This window comes from Lithobates pipiens, unplaced genomic scaffold, assembly GCF_037356315.1.
Source record: "Lithobates pipiens isolate NorthernLeopardFrog02 unplaced genomic scaffold, aLitPip1_a1.2 Scaffold_22, whole genome shotgun sequence".
Taxonomy (NCBI): Eukaryota; Metazoa; Chordata; class Amphibia; order Anura; family Ranidae; genus Lithobates; species Lithobates pipiens.
The window spans coordinates 59,396,449-59,407,177 of NW_027507784.1; the positions used below are offsets into that span (position 1 = coordinate 59,396,449).

At 41.0% G+C, this 10,729-nt stretch overlaps 1 non-coding gene across 1 annotated transcript; it reads left to right on the forward strand.

Moving 5' to 3' along the window:
- The first annotated feature begins 7,426 nt into the window (after window positions 1-7,426).
- Window positions 7,427-7,562, forward strand: LOC143925850 (small Cajal body-specific RNA 3). Its single transcript, XR_013262071.1, has one exon.
- The last annotated feature ends 3,167 nt before the right edge of the window (window positions 7,563-10,729 follow it).

The window sequence follows — 10,729 nt, forward strand, 5'->3', positions numbered from 1 at the left end:
TTATCCATGGTTAGTGAAGATAGGGGGGCAGATACTTGTTCTCTCCTCTAGAGCTACAGGCTGAAGCAAGTATGAGTGCATCAGCCTGTGACAACATAGGCTGACTTGGTAAGAGCAAGCCTGACTTTCAATTACACAGGGTCCTGCTGTTCCCTTTGTTGGCTGAACTGGGCATGTCTGTTACCATTGCTATGATTATGAAACCATGGATAACATAGTCTTAGGCCGCGTACACACGGGCGGACTGTTCGCCCAACTTTGTCCGCTGAACAGTGTTTGGGCGGACAGTCCGCTCGTGTGTGGGCTTTCAGCGGACAGTTTCAGCGGACAGTTTGACGAACAAGGTTTTTCGGAAATTCCGTAAAACTGTCCGCTGAAACCTTGTTTGAGCGAACAGTCCGCCCGTGTGTAGGCTTGTTCGTCAAACTAAGTTCCGCGCATGCTCAGAAAGGATTTACACGCCGAAAGTTATAATGCAGTGTATAGGACGTCGCATTTTTCGTCCCGTCGTACGTGCCGTTCACGTCATCGCGCACGGTTTCAGCAAACTGTTCGTTCGTCGTGTGTGGGCATGTCCGTCCATGCTAATTTTGAGCGGACTGTTTGCCGAAACTGTTGGACGGACAAAGTTGGGCGAACAGTCCGCGCGTGTGTACGCGGCCTTAGTGTAGAAGGAAGCAGGGGCAAAAGGGAGAAGACTGCCAGGATCACCACATTGGCTTCTTTTCTTGTTAAAATAAGGTGCATAGTAAAGATGAACAACAAGCTGTTTTGTTTTCGCCATCGCCCACACTTTAAGGGGACCCCCCCCCCCTTTTTAAGTGACATTACACCTTTATTAAAAAGGTGAAGAAAACATTGAGGAGTTCTCCTTACAATTTCACCCAGACCCTTAACTAGACATACAATTCTGCAGCCACCTTTCATGTGACAGACAAAGCCATGTGCCACGTGTACATGCACAAACTGGTGTGCATACATGCACATCTGTTGCTCATGCGTGAGTATCTGTCACATTGCCGCCAAGCGGACTATTCAAACTGAGCCTGTGCTATGCTTCAGTGCAGTCTTGCCTACAGCGTTTCTGTGCAAACCTGCAACCTGTTACTCTGCATCTGGCTACTGTTACTGATCCAGCTTGTCTTGACAACTCCTGAACACCACCTGCACTGACCCCGGCTTGCCTCTGAGCTCACTTTTACCTGTGCCCCTTTTTGCTGCTTTACAGATCAATTACTGACCGTATCATGACTTCGCTCCAGCCTATGTATCAGCACCTGATCCATCTGCCTGTGTATGACCCAGTTCGTCTTACTCTGCCTGTGTCCCTATCGCTGCTGGACTGCCTGCTGCGAGCCTCTGTCTATTTATCTTTGGCGTCTGCTCACAGCCTGTCTGCTTCCAGTCTGTACCTGTCTGTTGTCAACAGTGCCAGCCTGCTCCTGCTCCTGTCTCCTGCTCACTGGCAACCAACCAGCACACTTGTGGTCTACGGACTGTCTTCCCCTGCTTCATCCAGAGAGTCCGTCCAGCGCTGCTGCTAGTAAGACCAACAGGCACTTGTGCCACTCATGTCTTCTATATCAGGGGCCCTGAGTCAGAGGTTTAAGAGAGGCCTTCCTCATTACATACAGCTTCTACCTGAGGGCAGCCCCTCTTGCAAAGTACCACAGATAACAATAACATTCAGCGCAGATCATAAGCTGAAAACAAATTGATAATTGGCAGCTGAACACTACAAGGATAACTCAAATAAACCTCAATAGTAATCAAATAAAAAAAATATTTATATGTGCAGCGCTACATATAAAAGATGTATAAATGTCCATGAGCACAGTCCAATATAGAAAGAAACAACCTCCATGAAATGGGTGCTTGTTGTCAAACAGCGCTAGAGGTGAGTCCAGCTCATCCACTACAGACAAATCAAGCCTCTCATCTCATATATATGACCTAAAAAGGTCACTCAGTGTTTTTCAATATCCTGGAACACAGACCTCCAATGATCGAACAATATATAATATATGCTCCACTGGGCATGTGTAAAAAAATAAGAGGATCTAGTACTCTCCGTATCGACAGTTTATTGTAAAGGTTAAAAATCACTTACATAAAAGGCATTTGAGCCAAGTGCAAACGTAATGGCATGTCATGTTAGAGACGGCAGTCAAACCACAAAGATTGTCGCGGGTGACGTCAAACGTTACTCCTCCTCCCATACACGTTACGTCAGCAGGTGGGACTTCTTCAGCGGGATCAGAGCCCACCCACTCTTTAATACCAAATACCATAACAACAAGATGCTAAATAATCAGTCTCCCTGGACATAGCCGCACTAGACCTCTAGCCTGAGAACCCAAGCTATAGCTAAACATCAAGTCTGGAGATTCAGGCTGTAGAAATAAAAATAAATATATATAAATCAAAAACACATGCCAATTTTTATCTCCATCATCACCATATTGAATTGGCTGTTTGCCATAAAAAGGTTTATGGTGGGGAGTGCATAATAGTGCTAAAATCCCTCTGTAAAATCCACAGCCTTTACCCAGGTCCAATTAAAGGGGCACTCCACCCTACCAGATTAAGTCACATGACTTTAAGCAATGATCATTGCAAGGAGAGGCAGCAAAGCCCCAGCAGCCCCCTTTTCTTTTTTTCAGATCCTCAGAGAGTTCATTGCCATGAGGTGCCATGCTGAACTTCCAGTGACCAATATGAGAGAGTGAGAGTAATAACACCAAATTTAACACACCTGCTCCCCATTCACACCTGAGACCTTGTAGCACTAACAAGCTACATGACAACGGGAAGGAAAAATGGCTAATTGGGCCCAATTTGGACATTTTCACGTAGGGGTGTACTCACTTTTGTTGCCAGCAGTTTAGAACTTAATGGCTGCTTGTTGAGTTATTTTGAAGGGACAGTAAATTAACAATGTTACTCACTACTCTACATTGTAGCAAAGTGTCATTTCTTCAGTGTTGTCACATGGAAAGATATAATAAAATATTTACAAAAATGTGAGGGGTGTACTTGCTTTTGTGAGATACTGTATATATACTGTATTTATGTTGATACATCTTCCCCATGGGGGTTCCCAACTTCTTGTGCCATTTTTTGACAGTAGTTTGCCTATTAGCCCTAATAATGGCCAGACTTTGCTAATAGGATTTTACAGCTAAATGTGTGTTCATCAAACCCTCTGCAGTTTCACTCATCTCCACCCAGCAAGCTTCATCACATAGAGTGGATTCACCAGTGTAAAAAGTAATATGTTTATGGTGCACGGTGCTTAGTGCTGTGCATTTATACTCATGCTGATATCATAATGGCTTAAACGTCCCCCCTTACCCTTTCTATTACTAAGTAAAAATTTAATATATTGTAATGTAATATATTGCAGCTTACCAATTATTGTGTGTTGTGGCTGCATTATTATTCGGGGGGGGGGGGGGATGGACTAACAGATTTATATACACTAACACATTGAAGCCAAACTCCAGCTCACAATACAGTTCCAAAATTGGTTACAGCAAAAAAAATTTTTTTGGTATAAAGGTTTTACATGAATAAAAGCTGATCATTGTAAGCAGCCCTGTCAGTAATACATGGTTGATCTCAACACCCCTAAAGGGTTACTAAACCCACAACAGTGAAATCAGTCTGTATATGCAGTAAAGCATGCTTGTTATACTTACTGTGGAACCTAAGGGGTTAATTCTCCACATTGTGTAAAAAAAAAAAGACTGTTTGATCCTGTCTTCTCTGATCCTCTACTTCTTTTACTGCCCCCAACCCATCTGCTGATAGAACAGAGGCTCGGGGGCACTCTGCACATGCTCAGTTTGGTGTGTATTGCTAGAGAGTTTTTTTTTTTTCTTGGAAGAGTGCATGTGATCAGCACAGGGCCAATCAGCACTGTCCAGACAGACGTTCAGGGGTCCTGCACTCTCATAGGACAGTCAGAGGAGAATTAAAACTATTCTTACAAGTTCTGCCAGACACTGATAGAGGTCACAAGACTGCTCTAACTGCTAATGAGAAAGGGTATTTAGCAGTTTATATTTACTAAAATAATTGCATTCCATGTCCTGTGTAGTGTGGGAGACCGGATATAGTGAATGCAGGGTGCTGGGTTTGTAACACTTTAACTGACACATCTACAGGAGATTTTGTTCTGTTGAAAAAAACAACAGACTAACTGGACAGATCACCAGATTAAAATAAAAGACACAAAGGCAAAAAAATAAAACAAACGCACTCATTACATCTAAGAATTAGTAAGCTGCAATATAATAGAGATTTAATATCAGTTTACACTACAACCACCAACCGAGGTCCTACCTAAACATTTACTGAAGTAAAGTTTTGCCCCTTTTTCTTGGCCAACCTTATTGTGTAGAAAAAAACATATATTTTCTGAATAAGTTACCTAGTAAAAGATATAGTTTTAGGAAAAATACACGCAAAATAACCCGCAAATGGTAATGTTACCAAGTTTTCATCTCGCATGGTACTTTAGAAAAGCCTTGAAGGAAACATTAAGGTTAAGGAAAACAAGATGCAACTCCGATAATAAAAATAAAGTTTTTCATTAACTCTAATCTACAAATTAATTGTAATACTTGCGTACTAGATTATTTTGTAGCCTCTGGTCTACTAAAAATATCACCTATATACCAAGTGGAATAAATAGATCCCCATGTTGTATATAAAGGGCTGAAAGAATTAACTCTTCAGTTTAGGAATTAATAAATGAGCAGGTTAAGAGAGCCCGCCGAACACAATTTAATCAGCTTGTTCCACAGCGCTCCTTCCCTCAGGCATCATATGGGATTACTCCCTTGCTGAATGAATTTAAAAATGTAAATGGCAGTGATACATACATGAATCACTAATATAGATGTGATGTCCAGGGATGACACCTGCCACCTACTACATTGCTGCTTAGCTTAGAGTTTAAAAAAAAAAATAAGTTAAAAAAATTCACATGAAATGAAATAATAATAAATTGATTCTATTTTTTCCTAGGTAAAATATTGTATTGAATATTGCAGCTGGCCATGTTAATGAGTCTCCTCCCTGGCAGAATGAGTGACATAATTAGTGATGAATCTCTTCATTCATACTTATTAACTGCCTCCATTTATACCATTCAGTGTTAACTTTCTGATTAAGCAGCAATTAATTACCCATACTAATTCAATACTTAGCAACACTAATATAATTTCATGCAAAATGAAAAGTAATGTCTGCATAACTTATTCAGCAGATTGCTCTCCGATACCCAACTAATAGCAGGGAATAAAACTTGTTTCAGCAATGCTTTTAGGTTGTTAGACTTTAATATCTGGGATGGATAGAAGGATGGATGAGTGGATGGATGGAAGAACAGATAGATAGATAGATAGATAGATAGATAGATAGATAGATAGATAGATAGATAGACGGACAGAGATATATAGAAACAAGGAGAGATGCGTAAGAAATAAAGGATAGCAATTTAATTTCTTATATAAAACGGATACATACATACCCATTTTGCAACTATATAAACAAAGGCCCTCTAGGACTTAGGGGACCATTTATGCTAGGCCCTGAAATCCACAACTTTTGCGACATGGATCTGGGCTCTGCACACTTCTAGCACAGGTGAGAAGTGGAAGATATTATTCTGATGTCTAAACCTGTATACACCCTTCTTGGGGTGTAGCTGTCTCAGCCTAATTGTATATTATAATCCACAAGAGTTCAGGGTATTGCAAAGACTATTGTACACTTCATATCTATCTATCTATCTATCTATCTATCTATCTATCTATCTATCTATCTATCTATCTATCTATCAATTTTCCACATCCACAGTGGATAAATGTTTGTTTGTGGACATTACTTGGGCTTCCAAAGATAGATAGATAGATAGATAGATAGATAGATAGATAGATAGATAGATAGATATGAGACCATTAGATAAACATAAGTAGGCAGAGTAATAGATAAAAAGGGAAGCAAGACAAATAATACTTTTGCTACAGGAACAGCTATTACAAGGTTACTAAACCCCCCTTTTTTTTTTAAACAAACATGTCATACTTACCTCCTCTGTGCAGTTGGCTTTGCACAGAGTGGCCCTCTCCTCATCTTCTGGGGTCCCTCAGTGGCGGGCACTCGTGGCTCCTCCTCTTCTTGAGTGCCCCGAAGAGCTCTCCTTCGGGACATAGTGTTTTTGTTTTGTTTTTTTTTGTATTTTTAAGAAATGTCAGTAATCAGTGCAAATGGCCATTTGGTGAACAGGGCAAATATATTCTAAAATATTTCTGCAAATGTGCAAAATGCATATGGTTTAAAAGTGCAATCACATAAAATGATTGCCAAACCATAATTTGTTCACATGCAGTCCTTCTGATAGAGTGGCTAAGTTTCTTCACTAAAGCCCTGTACACACAGGCAGAATGTTGTGTACATTTGCAGGTACAAAATAAAATGACTGACATTCTGCCCGTGCGTATGTCGGTCTGTTCGACAGAAGCTGGCCATTTGGGCGGCTTCTGTGGGATGTGCTTGCTGGAAAACCAGCAGCTGACAGACTCCCAATGGCAGAGAGCGCTGCTCATAGTTAGTACAGCAGCTCTGACCAAAGCGGGTTGCACGAAAAAAAAAAAACTGTAGTGTATACCAGGCTTAACTCTTTAAATAAAAATAACCTTTGAAAGGTCAGATAAGAGATTAGATCAAGTGCAGCCCCACCACTTGCAACTCATAGGTTATTTAGATGAATTTATATTGGTCACAGAAGCAGCCAAATTGCGTTGCAAGATGCTGAGAAGAAAGTCTGACCTCTGACTGATTGACTTTCTAAGTATACCAAAGATTGGGGGTTTAAATCATGCATAGAAAGAACTCTAAACACAAATAAAGTTTTTGCACAAATATCTTATGGATTTTGCGTTGAAGGGTTTCTGTTATTAGCTTCACATAAAGTGGAACTAAACTGTACCTGCTCAAAACTTCAAGGGGCATCACACAGCCCTCCTGTGTCCCCACTCACCAAAAGGAATGGAACCTTGGCTTTTCAGTCCAGGAGTCAATCAGGCTTTAGGGTTGGCCATGAATGGCTAATCATAGGAGCATCCCTTGAATTTCTTCCCCAATCGTGATGATTGTGAGTGGATGATGGCACCAATAAAAACAGCAGCTCAGTGGCTTATAGCTTAGCACTTCTGCTTTGCAGTGTTGGGGTTCTGAGTTTGTATCCCAAACATGCAACTTCATGTAAAGAAGTTGCCTGTTCTCCATATGTTGTCCTTATATAAATTCAAGGGTCTGGATGGTGGCTCCTCAAGTAAGAGAACTGCATTGAATGCAAAATGCTGGTGACCAGGGTTCAAATCCCCCCTCTGCCATCACAGTTTAAGTTGTGCTCTATGGAAGCTGGATTTCTAAATATGTGCAGGTGAAGTATATCTGCCCATACTTTCAGTCTTCCTATAATAATGTCCTGGAGATCTCTGTCTGGCTCTGCACAGTATACACAGCCTGATCGTTCCTCTCCACACAAAGCCTTTGAATTGCCCATCTGGTCCTATACGGAGGTTTCTGTTTAGATGTAATTTCCAATGGTTGAGTCCAAACTACATCACTTCTGGTTTCTGTGGAACGCATGCTGGATATGGTGTCTCCTGGGTGTTTTTACTGCAATAACTCATGCAATATGAATTTTCTCAGTCTCTAAGTACCTATCTACTAATAAAGTGTGTCTTAACTGTACTTCACTATTAGCCACTTTGTTCATTTTTGGTGCCATTATCCACTCATGATCATCACGATTGGGGAAGAAATTTGGGGGGATCCTCCTGTGATTAGCCATTTATGGCCAACGCTAGAGCCCGATTGACTCCTGGACTGGAAAGCCAGGGGTCCATTCCTTTTGGTGAGTGGGGACACAGGAGGGGTGTATGATGTACCTTGAAGTTTGGGGCACTACTGTACTTTATTGCTTGGAGCACATCTGCACAATTTATATGGACGTTTTCACGTGTTAATTTGTTTGTGTGAGCGCTGTAATTCCTTTTTATTTTAACTTGTGTTAGCATTTTGTGTACAACAGCTGCAACCACGTATTTAATATTCACTTCTAACGCAAGTTAATATATTTACTATATATAAACTGTACCTGAGCACCACAAACTGAAAACACTATTTAATTCATGTTTAATCAGTGCAAACTCACCCATCTATCCATGTCCCCATACTTTAATTTATTGAGAACACAGTTAGAAAAACACAGCTAGAATTTCTATCTATGGACATCTTGAGTAATTTATGTAGCATTTACATCCTGGAATCCATCATCCCTTATCTCAGACATGCAGGTAGGAAGGTGGGCTTAGCTGAGAAAGCCCCTCCTCCTCTCTTCTATATGAAAGACAACAAAATGCCCATGGAGACTCCTGGGATGTGTGACATAATTTAGGCCTAGGCCGGAAACCAGGAAGCAACTGTAGAAAAGTAAAAGAAAAGTTTAAAACAAGTAGATATAATATACTTTCCTATCTATTTACTAATGCTAGCAGTATAAGGATTAAAATGGTTATATTGATTGAAAGAATATAGTTTTGCTTTAAAAACAAACTAAATTGAATTCTACAGTATTATAAATATAATATTTTTCCAAACTTGTTCATAATCTTCCTTTACCCCAAGGGAACACTATTGCAGTGAAATGTATCCTACAGACTTTTCTAATTATAAAGCTAAAACATGTACATAATCTGGCAAACACACTTTAAACAAGTACTGCCCTTTAAATGTAATTTTGATTGATCGTACATTGACCTCCTGGTTCTATATTCTAGATTTAAAGATCAAAAAGGAAAAGAGCAAGGACTGATCTTCCAAGCACTTACGGGTCTCTGTCAGTTAACAAAATGACAATAGACATAGGTGTACTTTACAAAGGATTCTGGGGTTGGGGGTCAAGTAACCCAGTCAGTTAATAAGGTGTCCTTTTAATTTCTGTTAGCTCGGACCCACTCCTTGATTAGTTCAGCGATTGTTGGAGATTTGCAGACACAACAATTCAGTCTACATGAGACATTACCGACCACATAATTGGCAGGATCTGTTCATGGGTTGTCAGTATTCTTTGGAGTCATAGGTTGAGCTTTCTATAATATGGCTGCTATGAATGAGGCCTAGAGCATGGCGTAGTTAATGTTAAACTGTTTATCTCCACTTATCAAACGTTTAGCAAAATGTGAGGACTGTGTTCTTTGCTATTTTAAATAACCTACAAAACTTCAGTCTCCAATCCATTTAATAACCTGCCAAAGTATTACTTTCTGTTATTTATATACCCTTTATCTTTCCTCAGTGAAGTTTTCAGATAAATATCCAATATCACCGAGCTGTGTTGACGAAAATTGTATGCTGCAAAGAAAGTAGATAGGGAATTGGGGCAAATACATTTTTTAATCACTGTAATGAGGTGATTTTTTAAAAGTGTGGTGTTAAAGTAAAAGTATGGCCAAAGCTTTTTTGGCCATACTTCTCCTGGGAATCACAGAATTGCACTTAGTTCTGCACTCCTGTGTCCCAGAATCAGTTGACAGCGGGCTTTAGTGCCACAGAGCCGGTCCAGCCTCTGCAGGGATCCCAACAATAATATCAGGATCTACCACAATGCCTAATCAGCAGCTGGCTCAGCCTCTCTGAACGCCACTGAGAGCCTGAGACAGCCATTTCTGCCCCTCCATAGCATGGCACTCAATGAGCACTGGAGGGGCAGAGCAGAGGGAGGTAACTGACAGTCATTGCTCTCTGCTCAACGAAGACCAATTGCTGAATGATTCCTGGTCTTTGATCGCTCAGTACTTGGTGTAGAGCCGACTGGGGACAGCTGCAGCAACCAATGCTGCCGCCATCTTGGTGAGTATGTATGTTTCTTTTTTTTCTGTAAACCCACACTTCTTTTTTAAACCTACACTAGTGAAGCACAACCACTGTATTATTAATTGATATTCACTACTGTGCTTTCCACCACCCCAAATACTCACTGGTAGTGAAGAAGCCATTCCAAAATATCCCATTGTCTTTGGCTGGAGATAACACAAAACTAATGGTTATGACTGGTGGTTATGACTAAGGCCTTATAGGCTGAAATGCGTCAACCTTTCTTATTTGCGTTTGGTCACTGTGGCTTGTTAATAAATACTAAACAATTTTAAGAGCAATCACCGGAGTGTGGATCATCTTTTCCTCAACACAAAACGAATGCCTGGTACACACTACAAGTTTTTTTTTCCTTCAAGCCAGCGGGTTGACCAAAATAAAACTGAAAGTTGTGGTCTGAGGCACTGTACTAACCAACCAAAGTTAGTACAGCGATCTCCCCCGCTGAGCTGTTGTGTTCTGACAGATGAACGCCCTCCCCCACCAGAACACTCCAATCAGCGATCTCTGCCATTGTCTAAGAGCACTGATCAGGAGTCGGTCTGCTGTTGGTTTTCCAGCATGCTCCATGCTCATCCGACATACTCACAGGCCGAATGTTAGCCGGTTTTTATTGAACCGGCCATTGTCTCCTGACATTCGGCCCCTGTGTACGGGGCTTAAGAATGGTCTCCTTGCCCCTTTGTGGCAATGTGAAGGCCAGGTGATTGGCTGCTTAGGAACTCAGCAATACATTGTGGTGGAAGGAGAAGAGAGCCACATGCTTCCCCATACT